We start from the raw sequence: 21,008 nt of genomic DNA, 5'->3' as shown, positions 1-21,008 counted from the left end.
AATCGTGAAGACATATGCACTGGCGGATTTTGACATTTAATCAACTCACAACGACGTAGCTCTTGTGAACTTGATCCCACTTCTTTCGACTCACAACGACATAGCTCTTGTGATCTCAAACGACACACATATCTTGCGCTGTCTTGCATTAGGGAGAAGTCTCCGATAACGTATAGGCCAAATACCTTAAAATCCTTGCATCCGCAAAAAGAAGCTTGGAAATTAAGAGAACCATTAGCTTACGAGAAATTTGGTAAAACAGGTATTCTTGTATGCGATCCATGTGCGAGTTTCTCTAACATGAAAAAGGGAAATTATGACACGTGTTATTTACAGTCTTGCATATCATGCATCACTTCATTACATAAAAATGGGATTAAAACTCCCGCCAAAAAGTTCATCCATAATTTGCACTTGTCAAAATTTAGGATTCAATTTTGTCTTTGAGCGGAACCTCTACGAGCCTCCACTCAAAGAGGGGCAGCTGTTGACGCCTAAATTTTGATTAATCTATTTTTTGCATAAAAATTATAAAAAAATCATCTCACATATTTATTTTTAGCGTACATTGCATTGGCATATAATCGGGCAAGCGTAACACTTAATTTAGCATGCGTCTAGACTAGGCACGGGATGGAAAAATACACCGAGAAGATTTGAAACTTCAGGGACTATATTGCAAATACTTAAAACTTCGGGACTCGTATTGCAAATACTTGAAATTTCAGGGACTGCATTGCAAATACCAAGAGAAGATGAAGAAGGGAAGATAATGAAGGGAAGATGATGAAGGGAAGGTGATGAAGAGAAGATGATGAAGGGAAGATGATGAAGGGAAGATGATGAAGGGAAGATGGTGAAGAGAAGATGAAGAAGAGAAGATGGAGAAGGGAAGATGGTGAAAAGAGGATGGTGAAATTTGGCTATAAAAGGGGGAAGTGGAAGAGAATTGAGAGAGAGAGTAGAAGAGAATTGAGAGAGTTTTTTAGGAAGAGTGGAAGAGAATTGAGAGAGTTTTGAGAGAGTTTTTGAGAGGAATTTTTAGAGAGGAAAAAGAGAGTTCTTGAGAAAAATCGGAAGAGAAAATTCGAGAGTGAAGAAAAGAGTTTTAGTCGAGCATCATCTTCGACGAGTCCCGACACATATTTCGCCTCTCGCCACCCAAGAACGCCATTGCTTGCCATTTTCGACGACAGCCGCGTTCTTCTAGCTCCGAGATCTTGAAGGAAACCATAACGTGTACGTGAGTAAGATTTTGTGTAATAGAAGGTAATCCTTTCCATTTCGATCTACAAAAATGTAATCGTTTGGTTTGAATATTTGTTTGTCTATTTTAGACATGCTACGTGTTCCAAATTTTAGCATTATTACATGTTAATTTATTTTTATAAATACTCGTGACTGGCTGCGTTTTCTTTCTTTCTAAATCACCCATGGTGTATATTGTACAAAGTTCAATGTTTTACATCCCCATAAAAAAGAAGAAAAAACCAAAAAAATTGCATCTTTGAATTTCAAGTAAAATCCATCAAAATTGCCAAATCAAATATTTTTCATGAAAATGGTACCGAAAGGGCGTTAGAGAAATCTGACGTAACCAAATCCCCCGAATTCAAAATCTCCGGTTCGCGGAAATAAGATAGTTTTCTCCCGCTATTTTATTTAGGTTTCTAATCAACCTACCGAAAATGATTAGTGGCGACTCCAAATTCAAAACACGTTGCATGTTAATTATTTGAATCTTAAGTTGCGATTTGGTATGGACTTGGGAGAGTCCGAGTTAGGTTAGTTAATTAATTAACCCGATAATCCATTAACCCGAAAATTAACCTGTCTATTTTTTGAAGGTCGCGACACTAATATAAACATGTTATCAAGAAGATGACATAGTCCTCATACTCTGGCTAATCAAGGACTCCAAAATGCGTGCTTCTCGAGGAGAATTTGCCGGACAGATTATCGTTCAGGAAACCGATGAGAAATCGAAATGATCGAAGAATAGAGTTGTGATAGTCACGGTGGTGAAAATCCGAGTTTTGACATGCTGATTCGAGCTTCACTCCTCTCTGAATCACTGAATCTGATGTCTGATGAGTCTGATGCTTTTTCCCCTTCCTTTTACTTTCCTCAGATCCTCTGCTTCTTCTTTTATTTTTCTCTGTTCTTGTTTAAATCACCAAATCCTCTTCTCTCTCTCTCTCTCTTTCCCCTTTTCTTGTTTTCTTTTTTCGCAGGCAAAACACACCACTTCCACCAGCCTCTGTCTCTCCTCTGTTCTTTCTTTCTTTTCTGTCCTTTTCTTTTTTTTTTCCGTTCATCACCTTCACCCTCTTTTCTTCGTTTCTTCCTCACTTTTTTCCCCTGATGTGGCGCTGTCGACCTTAGTTATGTTGACATGGACACTTATGTGGAAAAGTACTGCCCAGGTTGGCGACAAATAATGATTGTGAGGCCCGTTGCCTTCCACATATCTCTCTCTCCCTCGACAGCCATGGCTGCTCTTTAAGCTCCATCCACACTCTTGCAGACTTCAGTTTGCAGATTAAGACCCATGCAGAGAGCAGCGGCTTGAACGAAGAAGAAGAAGGAGGAGGAGGAAAAAAGAAACAAATGACAAAAGAACAAAGAAAAGGTTGCTTTTGCATATATGGCAAAAAATAAAATGACGTGGAGGTTCATGTCCCAACAAAAACCCAAGTGACATAACATTCAATTTAGTGGAGGCATCTTGATTGAATATTAAAAAAATTAGCTATTTGATTGTAAAACAGACAAAAGTTTTAGGTACATGTGGTCTAGTTATTTTTATATTTTTTTGAGCTTTACTAGCACCACAGTCTTTGCGTGATCGTGTCTCGTGTGTATAACAGTATGCTGCAAATCATAAATTTATGAATAAGTGGACCTACGATGTTTTTTATTTAATAGTTGTTTGTTTTATGATCCAAAACAGACTGTTAATTTTACCTTTTTTTTTTTTTTTACCTAATGGTTGCTTTGCTTGAGATTGCACTTGGTTCACCAAAGAGTGAACCCACCTCCAGATTACCAACCAGCTCTCCAAAATCTCAACTGTTCATTTTATATCGAACAATTCAGATTTCTTCACAAATTATGCAGAAACAATATGATGCCACACAAAGTGTTGGTAGCTTGCACGAATTTAAAACGACAAAACACATCTAGCCACAATCGCTCACCAGCAAAAAAAATTCACAAGCGATACTCAAGTGTGATCTCCACGGGAGCAATGTCGGGCGTGTCCTTCAGAGCCATCAAGTCCTGTCGTCACCTTCCAAATATGCCCTCAGCAACGCGACAGCCACCCCACCCATGAGCCCCCTCGTTGGCTCTCTCGAGCTCCCGCTCTGGCACATGCACGTGGCCAACCCCTTCACTCCCTTCGTCTCATCATCCAGCATGTCCATGTGCCCGTAATCCTGAGCGACAATGTGACAAGCAGGTGGTCGGCACTCCTCGAAGAACTCCACGTGGTTCAACCCCTTCGGCGCACCCGCCGGGAAGACGTTGTATTTCTTGTCCTCGCCCGGGCCTGACCCAACGACCATCACGGGCATTTTCAGATCGAAGGACTGTGCGACGTAGGTGAGGACGGGTGGCTGGGTCTGGAAGTTTCGGCAGCACGTGCCTATGCCGTCGACAGGATCGATACCGAGCTAGGCCGAGAAGGGCAGGGTGAGTGGGGTTGATGATTTGCGGAGGGCAAACGCGAAGGCATCTTTGCCTCCATGGCTGTGGCTGGCAAGGGCGAGCTTGGTGAGGTTCGAGCGTACCTGGGGCAAGAGGATTGCGGCAACGCCTTGGGACAGCCAGCTCGTGGTCGCCGCTGGAGCGTTGATCCGAGCACTATTGTCGGCCCCAGAACACGTGTAAAGCTGTTGAAGATCAGAAACTTGTCTTGATGTCTGGAATACATTAGATTAAGTTGCAAGAATATGGACCCTTTGTTATCTATCCTGAAGATATGTTATGGAACGAATACACCGTATGACACTGACATGCGATCTAACCGATTAATTAAAATTGAAATGCAAACACACATGATGCAAATTACGATGAGATTTCGTAGCAAATAAATAATTATAATAAGTTAGGTAACACACCACGTCATTACTGTGACGTGACATATTCTTTATACAAATTATTATTTCCTTATCTAAGCTCGGGTCATGAATATTAGGCAAATGAGCGAGTTGTGTTAGGCATAATCTATATGAATGTGGATCAAATTAACCTGCTAAATCATATGCACTCAATTGCATTTCGAACCCGACCCAACTCAAACCGAATCCAACTCTACTCACTCAAATAATCCACTTAGGGTGGCACTACAACCGTTTTTCACCATCTAATGGTTCAACGCCTCTATCCCTTCTCCGCCACCACTTTGTTGTCATGAAAAGTTTAGAAAACTTTAATAAATTAATATTTCAAACATTTGGCAAATCAATAAACTAAATCTAAAATTTCATGAATTTAATTTTTGTTTAAGATAACCTAGAAAATTAAAATAAGAGCAAGACCAGTATACATTTGATAAATTTACCACAAAAAAAATTTTTAATAATAAAAAATCTCAAACTAATACACTATAGAAAAATTGCTAAGATTTGAATCCTGGTTGAGCAGGGTATGGACCGCGAAAACCTTTTTAATATAAAAATGAGGCAGAAGAGGAAAAATAAATCAATTTGGGTTGGACTTTTTTAGCACTTGATCTGACCCAATCCACTCGTTTTGACGTGCCTAATACGGAGAGAACCTATCTATAGTGGATGGGATGAAAAAGAAAGCAATAGGATCGAAAGTGTTCCGGTATTTATTGGACTTTCGTCACGTGTCAAAGTCAAATTCTGATCGCAGCAACATGGGTGCCAATGTCTTCAATCATCATCATCATCATCTATCAAAGACACGAGAGAAATCAACTTGGCCCGACTAAGGAAGGATGCACAGGTAAAGAAAGAAGTGACAGAGAAAAGAAATCAACTTCGCGCGAGTCTTGGATGCAAAGCTCTCTTACCTTCTTTTTCGCATTCGCGGGTATGGTTTAGTTGTGAATCTGGTCAAGAACTGACACAAAGAAAGGCACTGTCCAGATTCACTCCCTTCCCCAAAGAAGAAGGAAAAATGAGTAAGGGATTCTCCATTCCAATCCGATGCACCGCCATCGCGGCCAAAAGCAGATGCGCATCCTCCCCTGCTCCTGAATCCTGTCCAAGTCCCCCAACCTTCCGTGGATCGGATGTGCAGAACCAAGAGCATAGGAGCTACTGGAGATGGAGCAAGCAGGACTTTTTCCTGAGGAATCCTTCGTCAACTTCGCCTCCTACAGGAAAGTCCTCTCTCAGACCTGCCCTCGCCTCGGGGATCGCTTCCTCGACCAGTCCACGCAGTCCAAAGAGCTCGTCGAGCTCAAGAAAGAGAGCGAGAACGACATGAAACGCTGCCTCAACTGGTGGGACCTCATCTGGCTTTGCTTCGGCCCTGTCACGAGGTCGGGCATCTTCGTCGTCACCGGCCAGGAGGCCCACGACCATGCCAGCCCCGCCATCATGCTCTCCTATGCCGTCTCGGGCCTCTCTGCATTGCTCTCCGCCTTCTGCTGGAGTTCACAGTCGAAATCCCGGTACTGGTCTTACACAGGGTTTGACATGGTCGCAACCATGGCCGAAGACACCAAGAAGCCATCCAGGGACATCCCAATTGGTTTGGCCCGTTCGGTGACTGTGATCACTGTGATTTACTGCCTGACGGCTCTGGCACTGACCAAGATGCAGAAGTACACTGAAATTGATCGCAATGCTGCTTATTCTGTCGCTTTCTCGAGGATCGGCGTGAAGTGGGCTAAGTATGTGGTCAGCATTTTTTCCCTCAAGGGAATGACCACGAGTTTGCTGGTCGGGGCTATCGGGCAAGCTCGGTATATGACTCAGATTGCTAGGGCTCACATGATCCCGCCCTGGTTCGCTCTTGTTCACCCAAAAACCGGCACTCCTATTAACGCCACTCTATTGATCACCGTGCTTAGTGCTGTTGAGGCATTCTTCTCTAGCCTGGATGTCTTGTCTAGCGTGTTCTCCTTCAATACGCTGTTAATTTTTATGCTCGTGGCTATAGCATTGCTGGTGAGATGGTATTATGTTGAGGGCGAGACACCAAAGAGCGACCTTCGCAAGTTTTTGGTTTCTCTGTTTGTCATAGTCGCTTCTTGCATTGGAGGGACAGCAGTTTGGGCCTCAAACACTGGAGGATGGATTGGTTCCGTGATTGCTGCTATTTTTTGGTTCTTGGGCACTTTAGGAATGCAATTGCTGCCACAGCAGCGTGCTCCACGGTTCTGGGGGTTTCCCCTGGTTCCATATTTGCCGTCGTTGTCAATAGGATGAATATATTTTTGATTGGTTCGCTGGGCTCTGAAGCATTCTGGAGGTTCTTCATATGCACAGTGGTGATGATACTCTATTATCTCTTTGGTCGGGCTTCACGCGACTTATGATGTGGCTCACCATATAGAACATGAATCAAAAGTCGAAGATGGAAAGGTGAATGTCGATCATGGCTTGTCATAGAGGATGGTCTGGGATAGTACTCCCCTTCCAGTTTTGCAGGATCTGCAGATCATGAATTTGCTTGATATCAAGTTTTCCTTTCGATTAACGCACAGTTCATTTGAAAAATCTGGTCAGCTGGGTGCTCATTGCTGAGGATTTTTCAGGCCAAAGTTCAATAATTTTGATTGAATTTGCTGTTCTTTTCGGTTTCAGAAACTGGGGCTATACCATGAGAAATGCAGAAGAAAATTCTGAGGACTTCTGTTAATTTGAGGAATGCTATTAGAATGACAAACATGTGTTTGTGCCTTTTTCGCTCATTTATTTCTTTTGCCCCGGTAACATTTTGTTCGGTCCGGGTTCCAGTCTACGCCTCTCTCACCCATACTGTTGAGCCGCACGTCCAGTGGCATCAATTTACAGGGTATCTCAATGTGTCGATTGGCATCATGAGGGCGCCTGACATGGTGCTTGTAGCATGACGACAAGTGCACTAATTTACTGCGGTCTTGGCATTGTTCTGAATGTGAATGACCGCATCACAAAAGGAAGCGATGTTAGAAATGCCTTCTTTTGGTTGGCGTGGAAGCTGCTCCTCATTTTTAGTGTCATCTGCAAAGCAGAATGTGTCCATTTCAAATTTTCAGAAGAAAGCATGATTTTTTCTGTACATATATCTTTTTATGATAATGGGCTGCAATTGCTTCATCTCGCAGAATCCTTATCTGAAATCATGGTTTCTCTGATATCCAACGAAGTTAACACAAGAAGTTACATTTGGGCATGGGAGAGTCAGAACTCTATCATACGAAAGCGGTCATGCAGCGACAAGAGTGAGTCATCGTTATTCTTACTTTGTTAGATCTGTTTCTTGATGAGTGAGGCATGAACGGAGCTAAACTAAAGCAAATCTATTGAAGCTTCCTCTGGGCATTGACTTCTAGTAAGATGAGATTCGCGAGCGAAGGAAAACTACCGATAAACTGGACGAAAGTACTAGTACAAAACAACTCAGATGATGGTGTGGCCATATAAATATCGTTTCCAAATGTTTCTTGCCTGTTTCCAATATTATGTGCATGTTTTGCAGGCCTTTTCTTCTTTTCTAACTGTGGACTAGCCCCTATTACAAGGGAACTGAAGCATGGGGAAACGTTGCTTACAACTACTGTTGGATGTTGAATATGAATTGGTCAAGCACCACACAGAGGACCTCCAAGACTACCAGTCAAGTCTGGAGGCAATTTCTGGAGTACCCCTTTGATCGTTCAGATTTCATGGCACAGTAATGGAGTCACCAACGTCACTTGCTCTACTGTATTAGTCCCAGGGAAGAGATAAAAGCTGCCGATCCAATGATCTGCGGTTGGATAAGGCCAATCTATGAAGTTTAGCCCATCTGATTCTGCGCCTAACCATACGCTTTTTCTTTTTCCATTTTCTGGGTAACAAATCATCTCTCTCTCTCACCCCTTTGTTGGAAGCGCACGACAGAAGACCTTATTGTTTGCTTTACATTACGCCCACTACCCAGGACCCGCATGGGTCACCAACTCACCACCTTATTAATTGCTTCAGAAACCGCATGGGTCACCAACCATCGGTTCTAATACCATTTATTGGGAGCGCACAGAAGCTCGATATCCCCACCCGCCTTCACACGGAGATATCGCCAAGAGCTTAAGCTGATAAGTTATGGATTAATTAGGACATATTAAATGTTATACACCACATCAATTCTCCGATGTGAGATTGCTTCAATCAAATTCACTCACACATGCATCATAACACCATTCTACTGAAGTTACAAGGCTATTTTGCGGAATTCCTTGAAGAGAATTGTCTCGTGCCTCCCTCTCTCTCTCCCTCCCTTCCTCCCTCATGCATGTTGATCTTAACTCAAGGAAGAAACTGTGGCTAAAAGAACTAACATAGAGAACTCAACAACTCATGAGGGTCACGAGTCCCTGTCGGAGTGCCGTTTCTCAGAGCACGAACAAAGGACTACAGAAACCATTCGCTAGCATCTCGAGGTGAAGGTTCGGAACAAAGCCTCGGATTCATACACTAGCAAAGCCATCAATAAGCGTTGCAATAGTGATGACGCATGAGTGATGCCCCATTTTATGTGCCCTGACACCATATTGTTTCTGACTTATCTGATAACAGACCATGTATTTCTCTTTTTTTTTTTAATTTGAGGTTTTCAGAAATGGGTTCACTTTTATATTTTTAAATTTTAAATAATTAAATGTGCTTTCGTTCTGCTTTTCATATTATATTTAGGGGTGTGCAAATTGGATCGGACTAGCTCGGACCAGGCAGGGACCGGACTAGCCGGGTTGGTCCGATCCTTGAGGGGGGCGGTCCGGTCCCCGGTCTCAATAAATGGAACCGGTGACCGGGCGGTCCAATCCTCGGGTCCATGGTGGATGAGACCGGTCCGGACTGCCCGGACCGGACCGTTCAAAATATATATAGAGATTCATAAAATTATAAAAATAATTAGAAATATTTGACTTCAAACAAAATAATCCAATAATAAAAAAGAAAAAAAGAACCAGTTAACATGAACTAGTTAACCTAATTTTCCTAAGTCCTCTATGTGACATCCCAGGATTTGTGAACTACTAGATAAGGGAAATAATTAAGGTGGGGCCCATTCTTACCTCTTTCTTCTTGGTCAAAGGCGGCAGCAATTCTTTCCCTCTCTCTCTCTTCCACGTTCACTCCTCTGCTGCCTCTTCTTTTCTCTTCTCTTTCTTTCTTCTTTTATTCCTTCTTCAGCCCTCATTTCGTGCGACCACAACCACCGCCATTGCCTCCACCCTTCACCTATCCTTCCATCCGCCACTCCAGATCGTCACCACCACCGTCGTCGTCACTGTAGTAGCCCAGAATAGCCGCGAGACAATCCCACAGCCGGAGTCCCCTGTTTTGCATCTGTTACTGCTGCTCTGCTCGAACCCTCGCTGTTGCAGCGACACCCGACCCCCAGCACCGCCTCAGCCACCACCTCAGCCCTCTACTGACCTCTAGCTACCATCCTCGACCGCCTATAACCGTTGCCAAGCCGTCGGAGAGCCCTGGACAGCCCAAACCCCGAGACCCTGCTCTGCCTCCCCTGTTTCACGCCCGAGCTCTGTTTTGCTGCTGTCCCATGCTGCTCCGTCTCTCCTCAGCCCAGCTCCGCTTCTCTCCAACCACCACAGACATCCCTTGATGTTATTCAGCTATCACCAAGTCAAGCCACCGCCATAGCACGCCGAAATAGCCACGAACAGCCCTGCACAGTCCCGGTTCCCCTGTTTTTCCTGCATCTGCTCCTCTGTTTTGTCTGCTGCTGCTGCTGCTTCTGTATGCAGCTCACAGCCGCTGCTCCGGCCACCCTTTGCCACCACCACCACCTCCTTCGACTTCCCTCAGACCTCCACCAGCCGTCCCCGTCGTCGTCTCGGCCGTTCGCCGCCCGGAACAGTGGAGAACAGCCGCCTCAGCCCCTGCCCGTGCCTGCTCTGTTCTGCTCGTGAGTGCCCTATTCGGGCCTGTTTCGTGGGCCAACGGGCTGGGCAGTGGCCCTATCTGACCAGGGCCGTGTCCTGTAAAATGGGCCGAGTGGGCCGGCCAAGTTGGCCGAGAGCCTGGGCCATGTGCCGGCTCCATGGGCCAAGTTGGCCGAGTGTCCAGGCCCGTGTGCCGAGACCACAGGCCAAGTGTCCGAGAATTGGAGCCCAAGTGGCCTAATCCGTGGGCAAAGTTTCCGGGCCAAGTCCAAAGTTTGTGCGAAGGGATTTTCAAGGATCGCCGCGTCTAATTCACGGTGAGTCGACCTCTAATCCTTGGCTAGGTCGTTAATTACGTTTGGATTATTTTAATTAGATTATTAGGGTATTTTGGTAGATTAATTAGGGCCGGTTTAGGCCGGAGACTCGGTTTAGGTTAAATGGCCATAATTAGTTGGATTAATTCGATTGAGGCTAGTTTGGACGGAATAAGCGATTAATTGATTGACATTGCTTGATCGCGAGCGAATAATAGGTCAAGAATGAGCGTATGACTGATTGATGATTTGGATTTAATTACGTACGATTGGATTGATTGTTTGTCATTGAATTACTTTTCTACGCTCGATTATAATTTATATAGATTAATTGATGAAATGCCTTGGTGGATGGCTAGTCAAATTGATTGATTGGTTGGAGTTTGATCACTCGGTTTATGGATGCGAGGTCGCATGGATAACATGTGCATTTGTGTGATTACTCAAGAGTTTCACTGTGTGAGCATATCACGTGAGCATTTGACTAAATGCGGATTATAAACCGGCTATTTGCTGAGTATGCTTGAGTGGTCACACGATGGATCATTCCCGGCAAGTTCGTACCGTGCCGGTCGTACGGAATCATACGACTTGTCGGATGCCGGCCAGTCCGTGCCATGCCGGTCGTACGGATCACATGGATTGTCGGATGCGGGTCGCAGCTTGTGACGGACCGAAGCCCCTACAGGGATTCCCGATAGTGCCGTGTCGTGCCGGTCGTACGAGTCACACGGGCTATCGGATGCCGTCGCCGGAAGTAAGGGACGAAGCTTGGTCCCGCCGATGAGACACCGCCCGGTCGTAGTGTAAAGTCACACCGGGCGTGTGCAATTGGGCCAGATGGCCGTTAATAATTGGACCACGTGTGGTGTCTACGTATGCGATTGACATGATGTCTATGGGTTGTTATGCGTGGCATATTATGTTGAGTATTGCATACCGTGTGATTTTCAGCAGGTGAACCGCATGTGATTGAGATATTTATATATCAATATGTAATTGACTCATAGGACCCTCTGAACGAATTAACGCCTTAGCCAGGCTTAGGCGTTGACTCACCGAGATTTATATCTCACCCCATCGTTGTTAAACTATTTTTAGGTTCTAAGTGATGGAGCTAGTAGTGCTTGAAAAGCTATTAAGGACGAGAGTTATGTAGCCCTATTGAAGTAGGTACTAAGTTGATCATTCCCCGTCCCGAAGTATGGGACCAATTAGTGTGTCATTTCGGTTGACTCACGACGTGAATGTAAATTAAATGATGTTTTTGAATTAATGTGTTTTTCCTACTTGCCTATCCCTATTTTATATTTTTGTCCGGGAATATTATACGTTTCCGCATGCATAGTTAAACTTATGGGTTGATAGCGTGCCCGGGACGCTATCTTTTTAACCCGAGGGACGAGATGACAGGGATGCCGCGTGCTCGAGGATCGGGGCGTGACACTCTCCGCTTGCGTTTCCTTGTTGCCTCTCCGCTCACGTCTCGCCTTCGCTTCCCCGCTCACGTCTCACCTTCGCCTTTCGGTTAGTTGGAGGAATCATGCCATAATCTTGATGTTCTTTTCCGGTTTCCATTATGTAAATATGGTGAACTTCGTGCCACCTAATGTTTCTCTCTTCTATACTATTTATCTGTTTGTGATTGATTGAAGTTTTTGTTTTCCATGTTCATAATGACTTGTGAAAAATGGCTTTCTTTTTGCATTTCTTGTATCGGGCTAACTATGTTGTACTACCTATATTTACTTCAATCTTTTCATCTTCTTTTATTGTGCCAAAACTACATGTAGTAACGCAGTTACATTATTTTCAAGATCCTCCATATTTTTCTACTTAGAAACCTTACTTCTAGAGCATTAACGTGAAGTCATTTTCCATAGCAAGATGATGATATTCCAACTTGTTTTTTTTTTATTCAACCGGGGGTATAGATTGTAAATTAACATGCAACTAAAGCATATTGTATTCAAAGAGTTAGATTTTTATAAGTAGCTAATATTAGCGATCCCACTGGGCCGGGACCTGGACCGGACCGGACCGCTGGTCCCGATCCTGTCTGATCCCGGTCCGGTCCGTGGTCCTGAAAATTTGGGGGCGGGACTACCGGGTCCGGTCCCCGGTTCCATACCGGGACCGGACCGGCCCGGACTATGCACATCTCTAATTATATTTGCCTAGTCTGGGCTAGTTTGAGCCCAATCATCTCAAGCTCGAGAGCCCGAGCCAACCGACAATGAAATTTAGAATGGGGCATGAAGACCAACCCCGACCTGATTCGGACCCAGAAATTCCGAGCGGATCCCTTTTTTTTTTTTTTTAAATCCTTTTCCTGGCACCCCTCTCGTCTAAGGTGGACTTTCTTGATCTAGAATTAACTGGACAAGACACTTTCAAGAACAGAACAGCTTTGTCTAAGCTCGCTCTAATTCGCACTTCGGCCTATTCAGGCTTACCTGGCCTTATTGCCATGATGAGGCCATCGGTCCAAGTAATCAGCGTTAATATCTTGCATGATTGAATATTTCACATCGATAATCTTGATCAATCTAAACCTTCCAAAATAGTAATCCATACCAGCTCAAAAGCTTTAAAGCAATGAGATAGAACATGTCAAGGTAATAATCTCGCAGATTTCGTCAAGAAATTTGTCACACGTATCATATGTGTTATGTTAATATTAAGCTTTCTTTCGCAATAGATATCCATGTTATAACTAGCTTACACTGATATCAACCTAACACAGGCTTGTTTTGGTCCTTCCAAGCATATTAGCAATCTTGGTTCAATCTCGTTGTGACCTATCCATAGTACCTTCAAGTTTTACTTAACTCTCCGTTTTAGGATTGTTCACCCTCTACTCAAGTATCTCCAGCTTTTAGATACTTCAACGCCCAATGCCTTGTTCACCAGTGGTAGAATAGTGTACTTTGATACTTCCCATCTTTAGATGATCCTGTTAGGACAATATCTGCATAATGGATTGTGCATTTTTCAAAAGATTACTCAACCGTGAAAAAGAAGTAAATTAAATAAGTCCATGGCCCCTCTCTCTTCTAAATTCAAGTCCATTTAGCATATTAAAATGCAATTCACAGGTGGATCGACTTAAATGCAATTTATGTGGGTATATTAATACCAAATAAAAATGTTCCTAATGGCTATAGCGCAAATTATGTTTGCATTTAGGAGTCGGAGTCGATCCCTAATTTTTTTATGGGATAAATAATTAAATAACATAGCCATAATTTATATATCAACACCTTGAAATTCATATAGAGAAGATTACACGAATCATCATATTGGTAAACAAATTGAGTTTAGATACCAACAGAGCATTAACTAGATGATTAATATAAGTAGAACATCATCTTGCTTTCTACTTGGCTCCTAGCCGGCCCTAATAGGCTAGTTGTGACTACCAAATAGGATAGAGCTCCATAGCTTACAATGCATCGAATTTCCCAAGGCCATGCCCGGTAAGGGTTTGGAAAGCCCGTGTTGAGTGAGCTCGAGCCAACCTCGAGAAGAGATGACGCTAGTTCTCGCTTGATAATCCGCTAAACCCGTTTTGCTGCTCCCTTAAGAAGCCGTGGGGTCAGGTTGCGACAGATTTTGAGAAAGTCCTCATCTTATGCCACTCGCAACCCATTATCTCTGGTAGGCAAGTCCCGTCGCTATAACCCCACCAAGCTGGGCGGAGGTCCCGTCACGGACAAGGCAATATATAGGCGCCACCATCGCTTCTGGGCTATCCTCGTGAACTCGGACCATTAAGCCATTATCACCGGTAACCAGCTGTCCCCCATGGTTCTCCGTTAACGAGATGGCCACACATTTCTGAGACTTGGAATGGGAAATATCCCCGTTTGTCTTGTCCATTAATTTTTTTGTCATTGTCGGGAAAGTATGTGGGTAATTTTTTTTCGTCTGATTACTGCTGTAATTCTTTATTTCAATACACAAAACAATTTTTACTAGGGGCTACTCGATTTTCTCATTCGAGATTCTTTATTTGTCCCTATTTTCATCTCACATGTTAATATCAATCTTCAAGTTGAACTTGAAGAATCCGTTACAATGATTGTGATTCAAACGAAAATATTGTTTTGGGGATCTCAATTGGCAAAAAACAACAGGAATTAAAGAAAAAGTATAGGGCCTTACTATTATGCTCGAGTGGTACAACAGTGCTTTTTATTTTGCTTTTCAAAATTTTTTTTAATACCTTTTTACATGACCAGTTACGTTAAGTATACTATTGTTATTACTTGTAGCAAGAAACTCTTAACTAAGACCCCGTTTAGTTTGCGAAAAATTTGACATTCTTGAAAAATGACAATATTTCTCTATATTTTGCTGAAATTTGAAGATAAATTGAATCTTATATTCGGGCACTAGTGCTTAGGCATGAGGAACTAGAGAACTGGGCACGGGTGCAAAGCTTACGAGCCCAACCTCTATAGACCTAGAATTGGGCTCAAGGACCCGACCACGGGCCCGGGCACCGGTCCCGAGTCTATAGAAGCTAGGATCGAGATCCCCTCGGCTCTATAGACCCGAACCCAGGCATTTTATCATCGGGAGTCGAATGACAAAACATCACTTTAGTATCATTACAATAAATCCTAGCATTCATTCTTTACTTTGTAAATGCCCCTATAAATTAAGTTATGTTAGTTATTCAGTGATTAAAGGTAACTGGCTGTGATGGTTAATTTCACATGTATAGCATGGAAATTCAACTAGTAATGGAAAAAGAGACGGTCACATAGGGATGGAAGAGGAGGGATGTGATAAGCGAAGCAACAACGCCAATTTGCCTCCTACAAAGTCTTGGTCTCCCTGGAATTGATTAAATTTCCTTTCTAATTAGTACCTTTTCTTAAGAAAGCGCTTCACTTTCCAGATGTAAACGCACATGATTCGAGTAAAGTCTCCGGGAATAATCCTACGTATTACGATACAAGCGTTTGTGGACAAAAAGTATTCGAAGTTGATTTCTCTAACTACTGATGGGCATCTTTCAAAGTCTCGGTCTTTGTTTAATGTTCGTGGTTGGTGAAAGTGTTGGTCTTCCCGAACTCTCATAGTTTTCTCTCTCCATTAGCTCATTTTCTCGTTGCTTCGCCACAACCTATGTTGTTCTCTAACGGTGACTGATTCACCAGTGGCCATTGGAGAGATCTTTTCCATTCCTTCTTGGCTTTCTTCTTTTGCTTGTTTTTCTAGATTGTTCATGTTAAGCAAGACATGTAGCGCGTGGAAATTCTACAGGTAGTGGCAAAAGAGACATTCACATAGGGGATGGAAGAGGAAGGATATGATAAGTGAAGCGACGATGCCAATTTGCGTCTTGTAAAGGCTTGGTCTTCCTGGATTCGATTAAAGGTTCTTCCCCATTAGCACTTTTTAACTTTTGTTTCACTTTCTACACACACAAAAAAGTTCGTGCTATCCAGTGGACTCTTGGTCATTCCGATGAAAAGTACTTTGGTCATCATGACCTATGAAGTATCCACACCAACACCGGCACGCGACATGACATGTCGGTATGTGATTTCTCAAAAAATAGAGAATTTCGATACTTTGGAACACGTTGCATTATAAATGTGTATTTTTATATATACATGATTAATTGTCATTTTTATGATGAATCAAATCCACAAATAAAAAGATAATAACAAAAGAACCTCAGAATTCCGAAGTCGTGCGAGAGAGAGCCAAGAGGAAGAGACCGTGAAAGCAAGCCATGTGAGAGAGAGCCGAGAGGATGAGCGGATGCATTTAGGGTTTGGGCAAAGTGGCGATTAGGTGGAGTTTTTTTTATTTTTTATTTTTGATCGAAGGTGGATTTTTATTTTCAGAATTGTAGGTTTTAATAAATTTACATTTTTACTCCTAAAAAATTGAAAACTTCCAAAATTGACCCAGACAGATCGAATCACGTGTTGGCGATCGAACACTCGTGTCGGTGGCGTGTCCGACACGTTGATCGCATGTCGGAATTTCGACACTCGTTGACCGTGTGTTCGAGCATGTGGCATGCATGTCCGACACCGACTCGAACGGAGACTTCCGAAGAGTGTCGATGCTACATAGATCATGAAAAGTAATTTGAATTCGACCGAAATATCTATGTTTCGATACACATTGTGTTCTTGGTTTACAAAAATCCATGAAAAATGTGAACTGACGGTCTTAAATCTTGTCACGAAAGTACAATTTAGTCCTAAAACTTGCAAAAACGGCAATCAAGTCCTAAAATTAGTCAAATTGGTTAAATTGAGTCATTTTGTTAACTCAGTCAAATTTGACTAACGAAATATGCTGACGTGGCATTTTCATTATTTTTTCTTCCTACGTGATGATGACGTGACTAGAACATAAAACATAAGGCTAGGATGATGTTGTTTTGGACAAAATCTGAATTTTAATACGAAATTTAGTTAAATAATATTTAATTTTTTTTAGAAAATTAGAAAAAAAAAAAAAAAAAAGAGAGGAGGAAGCATGCAGCCCTTCCCGCCGCCAACCCACCATCGCCGAGAAGAGCCGACAATGGTGGCCCGGTGATCCCCACCGACTATAGGCGAGGAGCTATAGGCCCTTGCCCAAGTCTGGACGAGCGTTGTCAACCCCTACCACCGGCGGCCCTTGCCTAAGGTTGGCGTGGTTTGCTGGTCCTTAGCCGTCGCCGACCGGTCCCGACAATGGTGGGGCAAAAACGATGATTAAATTTTATATTAAAGCATCAGATTTGAACCAAAATGACATCATTTTAGTCAAGTCGGGGCCATGTATGATACATACAATAATAATAAAAAGTGACGATAGTAATTTTCGTAAGCCAAATTGGACGGAGTTAACAAAAAAACTTGATTGTATCAATTTGACAAGTTTTAGGGTTTTAGTACACCTTTTTCAAGTTCTAGGACTTAATTGCACTTTCATAACAAGTTTTAGAACTTCTAGTGCACATATCCCTAAATCAAACGATCTCCTTTTTCTCCATATCAAGACTTTTGGCTGTCGTTGGAAAGAGAGGAGCTTCTCTTGTGGAATAGGAGATGGCAATTCTTCACTCGATCAACTTAGAGGCCATGCAGATCTTTGTCAAAAATTCCCAGCAAGATGGGTGGCAATGATCTGCTCATGGGTGCTGAAGTAGTTGTTGATGATTGTGAATCTCGACAGGACCATCCTTTGCACATAAAAAGTTAGCCCAAAGCAACTTGACTATAGGTTGGTTGGTGATTTGTGACTCGTTTACTATTTCATGAGTAAAATTAAGCAACATGCTTGATGGATTAGTTGGTGTGTGCAACTCTTTTTCTTATTTAGCTTAAAGCACGTGTTTCTATTCTCTTTATCGAGCAGACAAAGTTAGCTGTCTTTGATAACTTATAGATGTATCACAGAAAGTAAGATATCGTTGGTGGGTGTATCCTCAATATTTTAGATTTCAAAACATTCATTTTATTCAGTACAAGTTGCACAAAGATGTTTATTTGATAATCGTATAAATTGTGGTCAGCTTCATTCATCACTGGACAAAAAAACGTGCGTCACCAACTAACAATGTACAATCTACTAGAAATTATACTCTAGGCATTACACTTATGAACAGATAAATCGTACAAAGGACCATGATTCTCCTACCAAGCGGTTTTCGATCATCAACTACTACCTCAGCACCTTTCAACAGATCATTACTGCTCATCTCGCTGCTAATGTTCAGTATGTAACTGCTACGTAAAAGCCCACATTAATTGTATATTCTCCAATATAGCATAAATCAGACATTGAAATCATAAGGTTACTAAAAATGTACAGATCCAATATATTCTCCCGCCCTTCTTCGTTGCCACTCCCGCCGGCTCGTGCCCACCACCACCCGCCCGGTCACCCACCCACCCCCCGCCGCCGTCCGTTCACTCCGCCGCCGCTGCGCCCCCGCCGCCGCCGCCGCCCACCCGTCAGCAGCTTGCAATCTGCCGCCACCCCAAGTCAGGAAGTTCCTCGATTCCTCCTTCAGAATCAATGACCCATATTGGCATCTCTAGCTATGTTTAAGAAAATAACGTACTATGATAACTTGACTATATTATGGAAACATAGGAAGTCCCTTGATTCCTCCTTCCGAATCATAAGATCACCATTGCTTGTGACGGACAGCACGCGATTTCTGGGTGAAGTGCACATCTTAACGAACAATTCCAAATACAAAATGTCTAATGAATGAGTTCCTCTGCTGCACAAAAAGACCTAAGATAAACAAATGAAGAGGCTGAGATGGAGAGAACATGGTTTCTGAACTGTTTGGTCTTCATGCTGATCAGGATCATCGGACCATTGCCTATAATGGAGAGCACGTCATTTCCTCGTGAAGTGCACAGGATCATCAGACCATCGCGAACGAAATTTTTTTTTTTTCGCTTTATTTTTCTTTCTCTAGCCACTGATGTGCATCCAGGAAAGTCTTGGTCTTTGTTTAATGTTTTTGTGGGGGAAAGTCTCGGTCTTCCTGCACTTACAGTTTTCTCTTTCCATTCGCTGTCACTTTGCTTCGCCATACCCCTTGTTGTTCGCTGCACTGATTGATTCACCCATTTTCTCACTCCATTAGCTCATTCTCACTTTGATTTTCTTTAATTAAGCTTAAATCTGGACACAATTCTAATTGACAAGCACAATTGAGATTAATAAATGAATAATAAAAAAAATGATTAAACATGAAAAAAAGTTGGACGAAAATTACTGTGTTGTTGATTATAAGCAAGGGAACAACAATCAATGCTAATTATTAGATAATATTTCATTCAAACGAAAAAAGAAAAGAAAAGAAAAGAAAAGAACCCATGTGAAAAGTGAAGTAATAGAAAGAGCCAATTTGCATACCGGAGAGTCTTGGTCTTCCTGATTTTATTAAAGTTTCTTTCGCATCATCTCCTTTTCACTTTTGCTTCTACTTTCTTTACAAGAAAGAAAAAGGAAAAGAAAGTACATGATATCCAGTAAAGTCTTGGTCTTCGTGCGTTTGTGTATAAGTAGAAATTACAGTGCTAAAAATTCGTAGCAAGATGCTGAAGGATGTAGAGGTAGTAGTTAATGATCGGAAGCCACTTGATAAGAGAATCCTGGTCTTTTCTCCTGGTCTTTTTTAACGCGATTTTCCTATTCATTAGTGTTATGTGTAGAGTATAATTTTCAGTATACCGTGTGTTGTTAGATGGTGATTTGCGACTTTTTTTACCATTGCCATAGTAAAACAAAGCAACTTGCTCATTGGATTGGTTGGTGTACCTGATCCTTTTTCTTGTTTAGCTCAAAGGACGAAAAGTCTTGGTCTTCCTGAGTTTATGGTTTGTGGAAACTATAGATATGTACGAAAGAAGCACTTGTGGACAGAAAGCATCCTCGAAGTCTTGGTCTTCGTTTCATCTCTTTGGTAGGTGAAAAGTCTTGGTCTTCCTGGACTTTATATTCCTCTCTCCCTTTTAGCTCATTCTCGCTTTGCTTCACCGTAGCCCTTTCTCGTCTCCCGTGCTCAACCAGTGTTCTCTTCCTGCTCGTCCGAACCTAGTGCTTGTGCTTGCTGGATTGCTGTCGTTGATCTGATCCCGTTCGCCGGTCTGCTCCAAGAAGTCTGCTCGGAAAAGGTAAGAGATAACCACCTATTCTTTCTGAAATCTTTCTATTAACGGAGGCAAAAGCAATATTTTGGGTAAAACAAGGGGCAGCGGCAGCAACATATTTTGGTTCTTAAACCGATTTCATGCCTCTGTAATCCCGTTTGCAAGTTCAATAACGAGATTTTGGGGGAAGTTGGTGTCAAATACTTGCTGTCTCGATTAAAGTTGCGGCTTGATTGCATAGTTCATGGCGACTTGGTGACTATTTTTGCCATCGGTGTTCATGAAATTGCGGATCACGTCTTCAAGCGTGATTTCATGAATTGACATGGGTCACATCTTATAAAAGTTGGGAAAATTACCAACTAAGTCCTAAACTTTTTTTTTTAAGCCGGTTCTGTTCTAAACCTTTTATAATTATGCCAGTTCAGTCCATCCGATTAATTTTGGCCGGCAGGAGCTGACGTGGACGCTGGCCGGCCGGCCACTGAATATTTTAAATTTTCTGTATTTTTAAATAATTTTTATGCTATTTTCTTTTTTTTCTTTTTCTTTTTCTTTTTTTCTGCCCCCTCCCCTCCCCACCTCCAGCTGGTCGCCATTGTCCAGCAACCGGCCAAAGGTGTGGCTGGAGAGGCCGAGCCATGCCCGGCCATGGCGGGGGCCATCCTCGCCGTCGCTGGGTAAGGTAGCGACGGCGAGGTCGAGCTACTCCATAAGTTCTGGCACTTATGTTGTACTTAAGCCCATTGCAATCATAAGGATACTGAGAATATGCCGATGCAAAAAAGGGCCAACAAAACTCTCGTGAGTGATAACTCTTTTAAAGAAAATATGCGTGCACTCTAAGACTGTTTTGGATGGGCAAAAGTAAAGGTCCCACAACCAAAAGTCTTGATCCGAAGAATAAGGATAGCAATTGACGCCACAAGCACGTTGGACAAAAAGTATTTTATTTTGATTCCTCTATCCACTCAT

General features: G+C 42.7%; 2 protein-coding genes across 10 annotated transcripts in view; both read left to right on the top strand.

Moving 5' to 3' along the window:
* The window catches only part of LOC115743640 (ATP-binding cassette sub-family F member 3-like), a 134,961-nt gene that overhangs the window by 100,047 nt on the left and 13,906 nt on the right, over nucleotides 1-21,008 (top strand). Inside the window, exon 1 of one of the 9 annotated variants that reach the window (XR_007198867.1) lies at nucleotides 14,045-14,055. The exons of the other annotated variants lie outside the window; for them this stretch is intronic. The gene's annotated coding sequence lies outside the window, so the exon portion shown is untranslated. Of the gene's footprint in view, nucleotides 1-14,044; nucleotides 14,056-21,008 lie in introns of those variants that run through there. 9 annotated transcript variants of the gene reach the window in all.
* LOC115731110 (putative disease resistance RPP13-like protein 1) overlaps nucleotides 1-21,008 on the top strand; it is a 70,886-nt gene that overhangs the window by 37,303 nt on the left and 12,575 nt on the right. Inside the window, exon 2 of the mRNA XM_048281067.1 lies at nucleotides 19,954-20,057. The gene's annotated coding sequence lies outside the window, so the exon portion shown is untranslated. The remainder of the gene's footprint in view (nucleotides 1-19,953; nucleotides 20,058-21,008) is intronic.

Source organism: Rhodamnia argentea, chromosome 6 (assembly GCF_020921035.1).
Source record: "Rhodamnia argentea isolate NSW1041297 chromosome 6, ASM2092103v1, whole genome shotgun sequence".
Taxonomy (NCBI): Eukaryota; Viridiplantae; Streptophyta; class Magnoliopsida; order Myrtales; family Myrtaceae; genus Rhodamnia; species Rhodamnia argentea.
The sequence above is the reverse complement of the archived record's forward strand: the minus strand, read 5'-3'. Positions and strand labels throughout refer to the sequence as shown.